We start from the raw sequence: 17,470 nt of genomic DNA on the forward strand, positions 1-17,470 counted from the left end.
TATGTCATAAAATGTTTATTTTCTAGTTTGAGAGAAACAAGGACATTATTTTGACACTATAATTACTCTTTCTTTTCCACTTTCTTTCTTGTTCATGGATCTTATCTGCACAGACTTAGATTATTCATAATCCTTGGTTCATGACACACTCACCATTGGTCCATATCTGGCTCTTTAATTAATTTATTTATTTATTTATTTATTTATTTTTAATAATATAAAAACACCCATGAACCCACTACCCATCATCACCAACACACAAGCCAGTGCTTTGGCAATAATTTGGTTCTAGTGTTCTGGTCCTCTCCCGTTTTATATCTGTGCTTCTCCCTACCCAGCATTTAGGACTGTAGCCACCATCGTAAATTCTTTGTTTATCATTCCATTGCCTTTCTTTTTAATGTGAATTTTTTTCTTTGCTTCTCTTGATTAGCAGATCAACTTATTTTGTTTATTTTCAAGTCCTTCCCAGGTTTCACTCAGATATGCCTTTCACATAATTGTATTTGAGAGAATGTTTTTGTTCATCAGTGTTGGGGTAATCAATTCTTCATTTATTCTTATGACTGGCAAGGGCAGGGGAAAAACCCCATCTCACTGGACAATAAAACCAAGAAGTTGTTCTGTGAGTTGTCTGAGTTACCTCATGCTGAGTCTTCTCATGACACGCCAGCTTTGGGGGGCTTCTCCGCCACTCACTGAACAGTACCTGTGGCTATAGCCAATAGTACCTGATGACTGACGCTGTGAGTTTCCTTTTCAAGAGTTTTTCTATATGATGGCTGACTTATGAACCCACACTGAGGAAGTTTTAAAGAAGGGAGGCTGACTTTGGGGGCGTTTGGCTGTATTATCCATTGAGGTCAATGGAAGTTGGTTCCACAGGAAGGGAAAATTACAGAGTAGTACAAAGAGTACTGGCTTCAGAGCTTGGAGACATGAATTGTAGTTTCAGTTCTGCTGCAAACTAGCTGTGTGACCTTGGGCAAGTGGTTTTTACCTCTCTGGGCCTCAGCTTCCTCTTCTGTAGAATAAATACTTAAACCAAATAATTTCTAAGGGCCCTTTCAGAGGAGGAACCTGCAGAAAGAGTGGTTAAGTAGGCTGCTGAGGGTTCCAAGGCTCTTCCTTCACGCATTTAGTTGTAGAGTCAACATTCAATCCCTTGAGCTCCTACAATGTGCCAGGGATACAGGGATGAATAAAACACTTATGGATCCTGGCCCAGGAACTCAGAGTCCTGCCACACTGGGAAGTATTGTAAAATGTATTTTTCAGTCTGACTTACTGAATGAAGATCTGCTTATGGACAGGACACCATGTTAAGGCTCTTTTGAACGTAAGCAACAGAAGCACATTGGCACTAACTTAAGCAAAAGGGGAGATTTATTTTAAGAACACAGGAGTATGGAGTGTTTCATGAAATCATAAGCAGAAATACAACTGGGACTCAGTAAAAGACCAGAGACATTAGCTTGGTTGTAAGGGGCACCCAGGAAACCATCTCTCTCCATCTTTATCTCCAATTCTCCTGTCAGTCTTCTTCATTCTTCATTTTTTTCAGTAGCTATCACTTGGCAGAATATAGCTTTGACAATTACACTGTTTTATATGGAGGGAGACAAACTCTTTTCCTCTTGGTCTCAATTCCCAATTCCTAGGAAAGAACTGTGATTGGCCCATTTCGTGTCAGCCACTCCACCCTCCCAATCCAATCTACTGTGGCCAAGTTGGGGTGGAGGTTAGGGAGGTTATGTCACACCAATATGGCCTCTAGCTTTTCCACTACAAGGATGGGGTGTGGGAGACATGCCTGGGAAAGGCATTCTGGCCTCCAGCTCTGACAGAGGCCCATGATCAACACTGGCTCACTCACGTCTCCATGCTAGGCTCTAGCCCAGAACGGGTACTCAGTATATGCTTTTTTTGGGGGGGAAGGGTATAGTTGCTTTACAATGTTGTGTTAGGTTCTGTGGTACAACGAAGTGAATCAGCTGTATGTATACATATATCCCCTCTCTCTTGGACCTCCCTCCCACGCCCCCATCCCATCCATCTAGGTCACCACAGAGCACCAATAAATGCACAAATGAATACTATCAACTAAAAGTGAAATTTTAAGGAAAGCCTCACCAAGAGAACCCCTTTTTTGGCTTTAAAATGAAACTAAAAGAATATTAGCCCAAGAGAACAAGTCACACAATTCTGAAATCGATGTTCCTAGAAGGCAGTGAAACTTGACACTAGACACAGTGCATGTAGCATCATGTATTAATCCACATGATGGGAAGAAAGGTTGATTATGACCCTTAGGATGAGCGTGCATTTTCTTATAAGGCATCGAACAAAAAGGACGTGGTAATAGAATGATATCTTTTTTGAGATTTCAGTGTCTTCAAGGTCTTTCTCAAAGCTCCTCACATTCCTTTAAAAATAGACACCAAAAAAGAATGGCCAATGTAGACAGGGAAGCCCCTTTGCAGTTTACCTTCTAGTGGTCATGACCTTAAAGTCTAAAGAAAGCTTCGAATGAAGACTTGCGGCACTTTAGAGCTGAAATGAGCCTAACCCAACATCTCATTCTTTGCCCTAGTTCCATAGAAGAGACTCAACTCTTCACTGCCAGCTAGAGGCAGTGACCCAGCCTGGTGTTCTGGAGAATCACCGTCTTTAGTTGTCACTAATGCTATGTGTGTACAATACTTAACATCTGTCCTGTCACTCAGAGCTGAAGAGGAGAACCAAGAGCAAAGGCGTAAACTAGGACCACTAACAATTTAGTCATTACTGACGCAGTAAACAGAAGTCTGGCCCTGACCTGGATGTGCTCAGAGCTAAGCATTGTGTTTGCATCCAGCTACTTGCTACGTATTATCTAAATCAGTGCTATTATGATGGTATTTTGACCTGATTTGTGCCTGGGTATTCTCATCCTCCCGGACCTGTCTAGCAAATGCTATGTCAAAGCCGGGCCCGAGCCCTGCTGGCCCCTGTGTAGATGCTCAAAGAAGGGTTACAGGTCAGCATTTATACAGTCAGCCAGCTAGTCAGCGTATGAACACACTGTGGTAGGCGAGCTGCAATACTGTATGTTACATTATATTTATTTTTTATAGATAGAAAGATATAGATATGTATGTATAGATATATATATTTACATAACATATTTATATAAACGTATATATTAAATATATATATAGATATACAGCTTGCGACATGGGTATCCTTTCCCTAGATTTTATCTATTTTGTATCTCATGGGACTTTTTTAAGGGAAGGAATATTCGGCAATTTTATTATTAAAAATTTAAAGCTGATCACCTTAAATTAAAGTTTTAACTTAGATCTAAAGTTCCTTGGGGAAAAAAGCTCATGAAAAATGTTTCAGCATCAGAATTCCACTTGTATCATTTAAGAACAATATACCCATTTACAAAGCCAACATGTTTTCCTCTAAAGCACTGAATGTGTTCTAGGAAAACATAGTTCCTGGAGAAGTGATTTCCTTTTGAAAATTTATTTTATTTTGTTCTGACTGTTATTGGTTGGCTAATGATGAGAAATCTCCCATTGGTGCGGTAATTCTAAATCTGATGCTGTCACCATAGGGGAAAGAATTTCCCCTATGAGAAATTTCTAATTTCTTGCTAAGAGGAAGGAAGTCAGTGCCTGGGACAGATAATCACTTCCCTGAAAGAATAACATCTCTTGATAAGTTGAACTTTTTAAGCTTAAAAATTAATTTTTCAATGCTTAAAAATTGAAACTATTGCTATAATTGGTAAAGTGGATACAAATTAAAGGTTACATGTGTAAGGTAAGCATGAAAAATAAATTTTATGGAAATAGAATTTCTCGGATATTCCTCAGGTCAGAAGAAGGTGTGCGCCAGGTCTTTTGAAAGCAACCCAGAGAATGTTCTATATCTCATACTGGTGGAGGTTAAAGGAGTGTCTACATATAAAAGGTCAACAATATTATGTGCTTTACTGTATGTAATTTATACCTCATTTAAAAAGGCCAAGCAAACTAGCAAGCCAGCTAGGGAGCAGTGCAGAGAGCTTCTCTCCACACTTGCTATCAGCTTTAACCGTGCCCTTCTCTGCTCCGGGCTCTGAGCCAGCCGGGTACTCTGCTCAGCTTTGACAAGTTGCCTGAGGGCGACGGAGAAGTGGTCTGCACCGCCCCGGCTTCCATTTGGTTGTTGAGGAGGAATGATCGTTTCCCACTCCTGATTCGACTCCTCCCCCACCTGCTGGAATCTGGAAGGGGAACTAGATGGTGTGCAGCCCCTTCTGCCTCTTTCCTCAGCATGAGATGCTCATGGGAAGCCCACGTTTGCCACGGCTCCTCCGTGCTGCAAGTCCTGCAGAGACAGTCCTCCCCACGAGGGGAGGACTCAGACATTACCTGTGACTGGGCTGGGCAGCCCATGCTTGCCTGTACATATAAGTTATTTCTTCATTAATATATCAACTCATCTACCTTATTTCTTAATTGGTTCAAGCCTTAGGTGGGAATGAAATGTGACGATCGTTAGGTTCCCACAAAGACCCTAACACTTGCCTTCCAGGCAAGAATAGATAAAAAGCTCCCTGCTTCTCTGAAACTAAAACTGGCATACCTGGTTTAAGCCTTGCTAAAGCCTCGTAGAATTATTATATAAAAGTATCAGCTGACTTTTATTTGTTAACTTTTAAATATCTTTCATTTTGAGGAAAATTAAATCTACTATTATTTTTGATGTTTGAGAATGAAATAATGACACACAGACACAGAAGCCAGATGTGGATCAACATATTGGCTTTGCTACTGGTAAGGTTAGATTAAAAATCTTGGCTTGCACCCAAGGCCCAAATGGTCTTCAAGTTACCACCCACCCACAGGCAAAACAGCTGTAAGCCTCCCCCAGCAAGGGCAGCACCTGGCTTCTTGGGCTCACCCCAGGAGGGGACGAGGACAGGTGCATCCTGTGGCCAGCCTGTTTTAAAAAATGTTGAGAGAGAGAGACAGAACACCAAGGGGAGGGAGGAGGGGGAGAAGAGAACTATATATGTTGACCCTGATCCGTAATGGGTAGCACCACTAGTTATCCTTGCTGAGGAGTTAGAGAAGGGAAAAAGAAGAGAGGGAAAAGGTTCTTTCCAATACTTCTGAAAAGTTGGGTTGAGGCAGGAGCAGGTGGGGTCAGGGAGATGTCTCCCTTTGATGGATGATTCCAGTAGGTCACCGAGAATGTTATTGTGAGCCAAAACTGAAACTAGGCTTTGCCTAATAGGCCTTTGCTTGTAATGCACCAAAACTTGAGAGCCCAGCAAAAGTTTTAAATATCATTTAAAAAAGACTGTGCATGCATTTAAATCCCACCTCCCCAACAAATACTCTGCCACCAGCACTATAGCCTCACCAAAAGAGGTCATGAGCCCAGATCAAGTCTCAGGTCAGCTTGGGAACCAGCAAAGATCATGGGACTAGAGACTCAATGTCCCTCTGTGGGCATAGGGAGTGTCCCTCTCTTCCTCTCCCCTTCCCTTTGCCTGCTGCATACCCTGGTGCCTCTTTTGATTTGAGGAATTTTCCTTGTTGCTTGTCTCTAGCATCCAAATTGGTAATTAGGAAGCTGAAGGTAGAAGAGTTCCATTCCAGTAAGTGTTGGAATTCTCTCAGCAGTGACCTATTGAGTACTTACTATGTGCTATTCTAGGTGCCAGATATGCTACACCAAACAAAATGGTTTATATTCTAGTGGAAGGAAGCAGCAGTGAACAAGTGATTAATTTTTGGAGATAATTTTGCTTGTATGTGTTTGCCTTTTACATGCTTTCCCATAAACCAGTACATTAATAAGACATATTTCAGTTACTTCAAAGACAGTCACTGAGACAGTTCTTCGAGGAGTGATTATTATAAGAAGGCATGAGTGACAAATCACAGACACCAACGCAGATACAAAAAATTGATTTATTGACCATTCAGGCTGTGCAACAAACACTTTCATTTAAAAGCTTACTATATTGCAGGAAGTATATTAAAACCAAAAACTGATTCCTTTTTAATTGTGGACAATAAACCTTGAACTCACATCTCCGCTTTGTTTTAACCAGATAGCCAAAAAGCAACAGTAAAAGCTTTTGGCCTTTTCTTTGTTTTTTTCAAATAAAGACAAGTTTGGGAGGCAGATTTTCAAACTTATTCTTTAACCAAGTCACTTTATTGATCTGTGCCCAGTGACAATTGCTTCTTGGAGCCCACATCCTCAGGCTGCCTATGCCTTTTGCCCTTACTGGCTCTTTATAAACAACCATTTATTTATTTTGCAATCCAAAGAAAAGACACTTTTGTCAGATTGCAGCCTGTTGTCTGTATGTAGACTTATAGACTCAGCATGGGAGGAGCCTGAGACACCATGAAGTCCAATCTTGCCTGCAACATAGCTGAGAGATGGTCATCTATTTGGTGGCTGCAGGGTCCCAGTGAGCACATGCACTTCTGAGAAGGAACAACTATTCAGTTGTTGTCCAGATGTGATTGTTAGAAAGTTCCCTCCTATGTTGTGATACACCACATTAACAAATTGAAGAATAAAAACCATATGATCATCTCAATAAATGCAGAAAAAGCATTTGACAAAATTCAACATCCATTTTTGATAAAAACTCTCCAGAAAGTGGGTATAGAGGGAACATACCTGAACATAATAAAGACCATGTATGACAAGCCCTTCACTAACATCATACTCAATGGTGAAAAACTGAAAGCATTTCCTCTGAGATCAGGAATAAGAAAAGTATGCCCAGTCTCACCACATTTGTTCAACATAGTATTGGAAGTCCTAGACACAGCCATCAGACAAGAAAAACAAATAAAAGGCATCCAAATTGGAAAGGAAGAAGTAAAACTGTCACTGTTTGCAGGTGACATGACACTATACATATAAAATTCTAAAGACACCATCAAAAAGCTACTAGGGCTTATCAATGAATTCAATAAAGTTGCAGGATACAAAACTAATAAACAGAAATCTGTTGTATTTCTGTACACTAACAATGAACTATCAGAAAGAGAAATTAAGGAAACCATCCCATTTGTCATCACATCTAAAAGAATAAAATACCTAGGAATAAACCTACATAAGGAAGTAAAAGACCTATACTCAGAAAACTATAAGACACTGATGAAAGAAATTGAAGACAACAACACAAACAGGTGGAAAGATATACCATGTTCATGGATTAGAAGAATTAATATTGTTAAAATGACCATACTACCCAAGGCAATCTACAGATTCAATGCAATCCCTATCAAAATACCCATGACATTTTTCACAGAACTAGAACAACTAATTTAAAACTTTGTATGGAAACACAAAAGACCCCAAATAGCCAAAACAATTTTAAGAAAAAAGAACAGAGATGGAGGAATTACACTCCTTGACTTCAGGCTATACTACAAAGCTACAGTAATCAAAACAGTATGGTACTGGCACAAAAACAGACACAAAGATCAATGGAACAGAATAGAGAGCCCAGAAATAAACCCACCCACTTATGGTCAATTAACCTATGACAAAGGAGGCAAGAATACACAGTGGAGAAAAGACAGTCTCTTCAATACTTGATACTGGGACAACTTGATAGCTACCTGTAAAAGAGTGAAATTAGAACATTACCTAACACCACATACAAAAATAAACTCAAAATGGAATAAAGACCTAAATGTTAGACTGGAAACCATAAAACTCCTAGAAGAAAACATAAGCAGAACACTCTTTGACATAAATCATAGCAATATTTTCTTAGATCAGTCTCCCAAGGCAAAAGAAATAAAAGCAAAAATAAACAAATGGGACCTAATCAAACTTGAAAGCTTTTGCACAGCAAAGGAAACCATTGACAAAATGAAAAGACAACCTACTGAATGGGAGAAAAATTTGCAAATGGTATGGATAAGATCCATACCATTGCAAAATGGTATGGATCAAAAACACAAACAACCCAGTTAGAAAATGGGCAGAATACCTGAATAGACATTTTTCCAAAGAAGATCTACAAATGCCAACAGGCACATGAAAAGATGCTCAACATCACTATTCATCAGTGAAATGCAAATCAAACCACAGTGAGATATCACTTCTCACCTGTCAGAATAGCTATTACCAAAAAAGCAAGAAATGAGTGTTGGTGAAGATGTGGAGAAAAGGGTACCATTGTGCACTGTTAGTGGGAATGTAAATTTGTCCAGCCACTATGCAAAACAGTATAGAGGTTCCTCAAAGAACTAAAAATAGAATGCCCACATAACCCATTAATTCCACTTCTGGGTATATATCCAAATAAATCAAAATAGCTTATTCAAAAAGATATATGTACCCCTATGTTCATTGCAACACCATTTACAATAGTCAAGATATGGAAGCAACCTGTGTCCATTGATAGATAAATGGATGAAGATGTGATGCACACACACACACAATGGAATATTACTCAGCCATAAAAAAGAATGAAATCTTGCCATTTGAGGCAACATGGATAGACCTGGAGGATATTATGCTAAGTGAAATAAGTCAGACAGGGAAAGGCAAACACCATGTGATTTCACTTACATGTGGAACCGAAAAAACAAAACAGGGGCTTCCCTGGTGGCGCAGTGGTTAAGAATCTGCCTGCCAATGCAGGGTTAGGGTTAGGGTTCAAGCCCTGGTCCGGGAAGATCCCACATACCACAGAGCAACTAAGCCCGTGCGCCACAACTACTGAGTCTGCGCTCTAGAGCCCGCGAGCCACAACTACTGAGTCCGCGTGCCTAGAGCCCATGCTGTGCAACAAGAGAAGACACTGCAATAAGCAGCCCATACACCACAACGAAGAGCAGCCCCCACTCACCACAACTAGAGAAAGCCCACACGCAGCAACAAAGACCCAACACAGCCAAAAATAAATAAAATAAATAAATTTTAAAAAAGAAAAAGAGAAAAATAAAAAACAAAACAAACAAAACAAAACACAAACAGACTCAGAGATACAGAGAACAAGCAGATGGTTGCCAGAGGGGAGGGATATGTGGGGGACAGATGAAAAAGATGAAGGGGATAAAGAGGTACAAACCTCCAGCTATAAAAAAAAAATAAGGCTTTCCATAAACTTTGTATAAAATAGATACATAATAAGGACCTCCTGTATAGCACTACAGGAGGGAACTCAATACTCTGTAATGACCTATATGGGAAAAGAATCTGAAAAAGAGTGGATATATGTGTATGTATAACTGATTCACTTTGCTATACAGCAGAAACAAACACAACATTGTAAATCAACTATACTCCAATAAAAAATTTTTAAAAATTTTTCCCAAAGGAAAAAAAATAAGTTACAGAGATGTAACATACAACATGGGATATAATATTGTAAAAACTTTGGTGACGTGGTAATTAGATTATTGTAGTGATCATTTCATAATGTATGAAAATATTGAATCACTATGTTGCTATATTGTACACCTGAAACTACTATAATATTGTATGTTAACTGTAACTCAATAAATAAATCCAACAAATATAAAAATAAAGAATTAGATTTAATGATTCATTACAAGAACTTACAGAGTTTGGCAAAGCTGTTATACTCATGGTTACAATTTACTACAGCAAAGGATACAGATTAAAATCAAAAAGAAAAAGGCACATAGGGCAGAATGCTGGAGACCAGGCACAAGCTTCAAGGTGTCCCCTCCCACTGGAGTCTTTTTGATAACATTTAATTCTTCCAACAATGATGTGTGACAACATGCAGAAAGTGCTGCCAGCCAGGTAAGCTCACCCAAGCCTTTATGTCAAGGGTTTTTATCCAGGGTCAGTCATGTAGACATGGCTGACTCTGTGGCTGAATTTGGTCTCCATTAAGGCCCAACCATAAATCAGGGTATCAGCATAAACTCTCTGGTGTGGCCTCAGGTACTCTTAACTGACAGGACTTAGAGGCTATCTCCTGGGAGCCCAGCAGGAGCCTGACCTTCCTTTGGAAAGTACAAGTCTGGATGACCCAGACATGTTGAGTTAACCCTTTACTGCACAGAAGGTAGTCTTCTATTTCAAAACTTTTGCTTTGATCCATTTTAGTTAATTAAAACAAATCGTAAATTCAAAATAAACAAAATGGTATACAATGAAAAGTATTCCTCTCACCTCTACTCAGTTTCTCTCCGAAAAACAACCTGTGTTCTCAAATTCTTGTATGTAATTCCAGTTATACTTTAGTTGCTTACGCATATATAAGCAAATATATGTTGTATGTTTGAAAACTCTACTACAAATAGCAGCTGAGAATTGTGAGTGGGAAAATGACACATTAACCACCAGGTTTTTTTTTTTTTTTTCTTTTGAGGCCACTGTTTCTTCTTCTCCTTCTTTTTTATTGTGGAAAATTTATACAACATGAAATTTATCATTTAAAATATTTTTAGGTGTACAATTCAGTGGTATTGATTACATTCACAATGTTCTGCCACCATTATCACTGTTTCCAAAACTTTTTCAATCACCCCCAAACAGAAACCTTGTACCCAGTAAGCTATAACTCCTCATTGCCTCCCCACCCCCACCCAGCCCTTAATAACCTCTAATTTATTTCTAGCTCTGTGTATTTGCCTATTCTAGATATTGCAAATAAGAGTAATCATGTGATTTTTTTGTCCTTTTGTGTCTGGTTTATTGCATTTAGCATATTGTTTTCAAGGTTCATCTGTGTTGTAGCATGAAGCAGAACTTCATTCCTTTTTATGCCCAAATAATATTCTATTGAATGTACATACCACATTTTATGTACCCATTCATCTATTTGTGGATAATTGAATAGTTTCCACCTTTTGACTATTGTAAATAATGCTGCAGTAAACATTGGCATAAAGTATCTGTTTGAGTTCCTGTTTTCAATTCTTTTGGGTATATACCTAGGACTAGAATTCCTGGGTAATGTGGTAATTCTATCTTTAACCTTTTGAGGAGCCACCAAACTGTTTTCCACAATGGCTGAACCATTTTAAATTACCATCAGCAATTTCTAATTCTAATTCTAATTTCTCCACATTCTTGCCAACACTTATAATTTTCTATTGTTTTAGTTATAGTCATCCTGGTAGGTGTAAAGTGGTATCATTTTGATTTTGATTTGCATTTCTCTAATGATTTAATGATGTTGAGAATCTTTTCATGTGCTTATTGGCTGGTTGTATATCTTCTTTGGAGAAATGTCTATTCAAGCCCTTTACCCATTTTATTTATTCTTTTATTTGTCTTTGTGTTGTTGAGTTGTAGGAGTTCTCTATATATTCTGGATATCAATCCCTTATCAAATATATGATTTGCAAGTATTTTTCTCCCATTCTGTAGGGTGTCTTCCACTTTCTTGATAATCTCCTTTGATGTACAAATTTTAAAATTTTGATAGTCAATTTATCTATTTTTTTCTTTTGTTGACTGAGCTTTTGGTGTCTTATCTGAGTATTCATTAACAAATTCAAGGTTATGAAGATTTATTCCTATGTTTTCTTCTAAGAGTTGTATTATTTTAGCCCTTATATTTAGGTCATGACCCATTTTGAGTTAATTTTTGTATATGGTGTAAGGTAGGGGTCCAACTTCATTCTTTTGCATATGGAAATTCAATTGTCCTTGCACCATTTGTTGAAGAGATGATTTCTTCCCCCACTGAATGGAGTTGGTACCCATGTCAAAAATCAACTAGCCATAGATGTATGGGTTTATTTCCAGACCCTTGATTCTATTCCATTTGTCTATATATCTATTCTGCCAGTATCACATTGTTTAGACTAGTGTAGCTTTGCAGTCAATTTTGAAATCAGGAAGTGTGAGTTTTCCAACTTTGTTTTACTTTTTCAAGATTATTTGTCTATTTGGGGCCCCTTGCAATTCCCTATGATCCTGAAGATCAACTTTTCCATTTCTGCAGAAAAGGTTATTGGTATTTTGAAAAGGACTTCATTGAATCTGTAGATTGTTATGAGTAGTATTAACATATTAACAACATTAAATCTTCCAGCCCATAAGCATGGGATGCCTTTCCACTTATTTTTGTCTTCTTTAATTTCTTTAAGCAATATTTTATAGTTTTCAGTGTAAAGTCTTTCCTGGTTAAATTTATTCCTAGGTATTTATTATTTTAGATGCTAATGTAAATGAAATTGACTTTTAAATTTCCTTTTTGACTGTTTACTGCTGGCGTACAGAAACACAACTGAATTTTTATGTGTTGATCTTGCAACCTACAACTTCACTGGATTTGTTTTCTTGTGGATTCTTTAGGAGTCTGTATGTATAGAATCATGTCCTCTGCAAATGCAGATAATTTTCCTTCTTCCTTTCCAATTTGGATGCCTTTTGTTTCTTTTTATTGTCTAATTGCTCTAGCTAGAACATTCAGTACAATTTTGAATAGCAGGAGTGAAAATGGGCATGCTTGTCTTGTTTCTGATCTTAGGGGAAAGCTTTTAGTCTTTCACAATTGAGTAATATATTAACTGTGGGTTTTAATAAATGATTTTTATCATGTTTAGGAAGTTTTCTTCTATTCCTAGTTTCTTAGTGACTTTTCAATCATGAAAGGGTGTTGAATTTTGTCAAATGCCTTTTCTTCATCAATCTAGATGATCATATGTTCCCCCTTCCTTCTTTTAATGTGATCAATCTATTACATTGATTGCTTTTCTTATTTTGAAACACCTTTGCATTCCTGGTATAAATCCCACTTGGTCATGGTATATTGTCCTTTTAATATGCCATTGGATTCCATTTGCTAATATTTTGTTGAGGATTTTTGCATCTATGTTCATAAAAGGTATTGGTTTGTAATTTTTCTTTCTTGTAATGTCTTCTTCTGACTTTGATGTCAGGGTGTTTCTGGTCTCATGGAATGAGTTAGGAAGTATTCTCTCCTTTTCTATATTTTGGGAAGAGTTGATAAAGGGTTGATTGTTAGTTCTTCTTTAAGTGTTTTGTAGAATTCACCAGTGAAGCCATCTGGTCCTGGACATTTCATTGTTTGGAGGTTTTTGGATTGCTGATTGAATCTATTTACTTGTTACAGATCTGTTGAGATTTTCTATTTCTTCTTCAGTCAATTTGCCCATTTTATCTGGGTTATCTAATTTGTTGGTTACAATTGTTCATAGTATCCTCTTATAATCTTGTTATTTCTGTAAAATACATGATCCCACTTTTATTTTTTATTTTAGTTATTTGTGTCTTCTCTTTTTTCTTTGTCAGTATAGCTAAAAGTTTGTCAATTTTGTTATTTTTTCAAAAAAACAATTTTTGGTCTTGTTGACTTTCTATTTTTCTATTCTTTATTTCATTTATCTCCACTCTAATATTTATTATTTTCTTCCTTCTTTTAGTTTTGCAGAAGGATGTGTAGTTTTCTCTCTCTCTCTCTCTCTTTTTCATAGATCCTCCAGATGTAAAGTTAGGTTATTGATTTGGAATCTTTTTTCTGTTTTTGTTTTTTTTTTTCTGTTTTCTGTTTTAATGTAGATATTTACAGCTATAAGTTTCCCCTTGAGCACTGCTTTTGCTGCATTCCATGAGTTTTCATTTTTCTTCATCTCTAAGTATTTTCTAATTTCCCTTGTGGTTTCTTCTTTGAGCCATTTGTTGTTTAAGACCATGTTGTTTAATTTCCACATATTTGTGACCAGTTTTCCTTCTGTTTTTTGTTTCTAGCTTATTCCACTGAGATTGGAGAAGATACTTTGTATCATTTCAATCTTTTAAAATTTACTGAGACAGTTTGTGCCCTAATATATGTTCTATCCTTGGGAATGTTCCAAGTGTACTTAAAAAGAATGTGTATTCTGATGTTGCTGGGTGGGGTGTTCTGCATATCTCTGTTAGATCTAGGTTTATAGTGTTATTTGAGTCCTCTGTTTCTTATTGATATTCTTTCTCTATGTCCTATCCATTATTGAAAATGATATATTGAAATCTTCAACTATTATTATAGAAATATTTTTCCCTTCAATTCTGTCACTGTTTGCTTCATATATTTTGACTCTGCTGTTTTATGCACATATATTTATAATTATTAGATATTTTTCATGAATTTACCCCTATACTCTTGCCAACACAGTGCTATCAAACTTTCATCTCTGCCAATGTGCTTGGTTTATTTGAACTTTTCTTATTATGAGTGCAATTGAGCATCTTTTTACGTGCTAAAAGTCATTTGCTTTTTCTTTTCTATAAGCCCTCTGCTCATATTCTTAGCTCATTTTTCTGCTACTTAAATATTACTGACATATATATATATATATATATATACATATACATATATATGTGTATATATAAAATCATAGTATATTGGGGTAATTAGTCCTTTGTTTCAATGTGATTTGTAAATATCCATTTACTCAGTGTATCATTTGTTCTTTGACTCTGCTTATGATGGCTTTTGCTACGCAGAAATGTTTGACTTTCGTGTATCTAAATTTATGAATATTTTCTGAGTTTAGTATAATAGTTAGCCAGGGAAACTTCACTCAACGGTAGTTTTAAAAACTTTTTTTCTTTAGTTTTTAGTTTCTTTCGTTTTTTTTGTTTTGTTTTGTTTTGTACCTTCTGGTTTCATTTTTTTTCCAAACTTATTATTAAATAAGTTCCATTGGGAATGTATGCTGGTGCAAAGTATAAGGTATGGATTCATACTTATTTATTTTTCCAGATGGCTTTCCAATTATCCCAGACTATGTATTGACAACAAGCTTTTATGTGACTTAGCTTTAACAATCTGATGTTTTCCCTGATCAGCCAGATTTCTACTCACCACAGCATTACTTAAGAAAAACCCACCTAAGAATGTAACTCTGTCCTATATTTTGCTACCAAATCTGTCCATAGTAGAAAAGGCATCTATGGATCCCTGAGGTAGATAATTTGTCACCAAGTCAATATTCCTGTTTGTTCTACTCTGACCTGTTCCAGTTTAGTAAATGGGCTTTCTGTAGTCAAGACTCCATCTGTACCCCATTTCAGGACCATATCTTTATTTTGTACAGATTTGAGTGGGCCACTGCCTTGAAAATTTGTTTACTACCCTTATTTCCTTCATGACTGAGAAATGGAGCCCTTTTATAACTTGTAGTGAGACTACTCTAAGGCCAACCATTTATCAGATGATCTGTACCTCTGAATGTCGTTTCCTCAGACTTCCTATTGTGAAGCTCCATGGAGAAAGTATTTGCAAATCACACATCTGCTAAAAACAAACAAACAAACAAACAAACACCTTGTTTTGTTCCTTTTTATGGCTAATATTCCACTGGATATATGTACCACATCTTCTTTATCCATTCATCTGTTGATGGACATTTAGGTTGCTTCCATGTCCTGGCTATTGTAAATAGTGCCGTGATAAACATTGGGGTGCATTGTCTTTCTGAATTATGGTTTTCTCAGGGTATATGCCCAGTGGTGGGATTGCTGGGTCATATGGTAGTTCTATTTTTCATTTTTTAAGGAACCTCCATACTGTTCTCCACAGTGGCTGTATCAATTTACATTCCCACCAACAGTGCAAGTGGGTTCCCTTTGTTACAAAGTGAAGTAAGTCAGAAAGAGAAAAACAAATATCGTATATTAACGCATATATGTGGAATCTAGAAAAATGGTACAGATGAACCTATTTGCAGGGCAGGAATAGAGATGCAGATGTAGAGAACAGACGTGTGGACACAGGGTGTAGGAAGGGGAGGTGGGATGAATTGGGAGATTGGGATTGACATATATACACTACCATGTGTAAAGTAGATAGCTAGTGGGAACCTGCTGTATGGAGCAGGAGCTCAGCTCGGTGCTCTGTGGTGACGTAGATGGGTGGGGAGGGAGGGTGGGAGGCAGGTCCAAGAGGGAGGGGATATATGTGTACATATAGCTGATTCACTTCGTTGTACAGCAGAAACTAACACAACATTGTAAAGCAACTATACCCCAATTAAGAAAAAAAAAAAAAAACCTTGTATCTGGAATACATAAATAATTCTCAAAGCCCAATAATAAGACAATAAACTACCCTATCAAAGTGTTCAATTTGTATAGACATTTTAACAAAGAAGATTAACAGATAGAAAATAAGCACAGGAAAACATGTTCAGTATCATATGTCATTAAGAAATGAGATACCACTTCACATCTATTAGAATGTCTAAAATTACAGAGAGTGACCAAAATAGGTGTTGGTAAAAATGGGGAACAACTGGACCTCTCATACACTTTTGGTGGGAATGTAAGTCAAACATATTCAAACGTACACCTACCATACGATACAGCCATGTTTATACAAAGATTATACATAAATATTTATGACAGCTTTATGTGTAATAGCCATAACCTGAAAACAATCTAAATGTCCACCAACAGGCGAATGGATAAACAAATTTGGTATATCCATACAGTTAAATAGTACTCAATAATAGAAAGGAAATCAATATTGACACATGCAACAATATGGATGAATCTCAAAATAACTGCAAAGTGAAGGCAGACAGACCAAAAAAGTGTACAAATTCATGATTCCATTTATATAAAATTCTAGAAAGTACTAACTAATCTTTAGTGACAGAAAGCAGGTCAGTGGTTACCTGGGGATGGAAGGTATACAGAGAGGGGAAGGAGAGAGAAATTACTAAAAGGTTCATGAGGAAACTTTTGGGGATGATGGATAAATTTATTTACTCACTTGATTGTGGCGATGGCTTCAGAGGCAAAACAACAAATTATACAGTTCAAACATGTACAATTTATTGTATATCAATTACGCCTATGTCAATAAAGTTGTAAAAGATAGGTATATAAGCTGAGAATTGATATTCGAGTCTGTATGCAATAAGTGAGTCACAGGAAGGTTTTGAGAGAAAGGTGATGCCCATAGGGCTATATGTAAAATTATAATCGAATTGATGAAACTGATATTTATGGGAAATTTTTTCAAATTATTACTCCCTAGAATGAACTATGTGGTACTAGGTTAGAGTTAGAGACATCAGAATGAGCTCATGTTTAGCTTAACACAGACATAGATGGATAGATAAAGAAATTATAGATAGTTGTGTATACATGGGTTAGTGTATATATATATGTGTGTGTATATATATATATATATATATATATATATATATATATATATATACCATATATGTCCTAACTCTGTCTACTAAGAGGGCCTAGAAGCAGTGGGACCATAGTAGCAATGAGCATACTCAGATCTTGATTTCTAACAACACCATTCTCTGATAAAAGGAACAAGAGCTCTTTAGAGAAAAGGCTAATTCTGTGGCAGGGAAAATACAAGGTGAGACTGGAGCATCTAGTAGTGCCAGCAATAAAGGAAGTACTCAAGAAACAAAATGATTCAATCATGTCAAAGGGACACAAGAGCCAAGCTGAAAGAGCTCCCAATGGCAAAATT

At 36.9% G+C, this 17,470-nt stretch overlaps 1 long non-coding RNA gene across 1 annotated transcript in view; it reads right to left on the minus strand.

Annotated features, from left to right (window-relative positions):
- The window catches only part of LOC309638296, a 63,990-nt gene that overhangs the window by 18,553 nt on the left and 27,967 nt on the right, over nucleotides 1-17,470 (minus strand). The window lies entirely within an intron of this gene.

This window comes from Balaenoptera physalus, assembly GCF_965194825.1.
Source record: "Balaenoptera physalus genome assembly, chromosome: 11".
Lineage (NCBI taxonomy): Eukaryota > Metazoa > Chordata > Mammalia > Artiodactyla > Balaenopteridae > Balaenoptera > Balaenoptera physalus.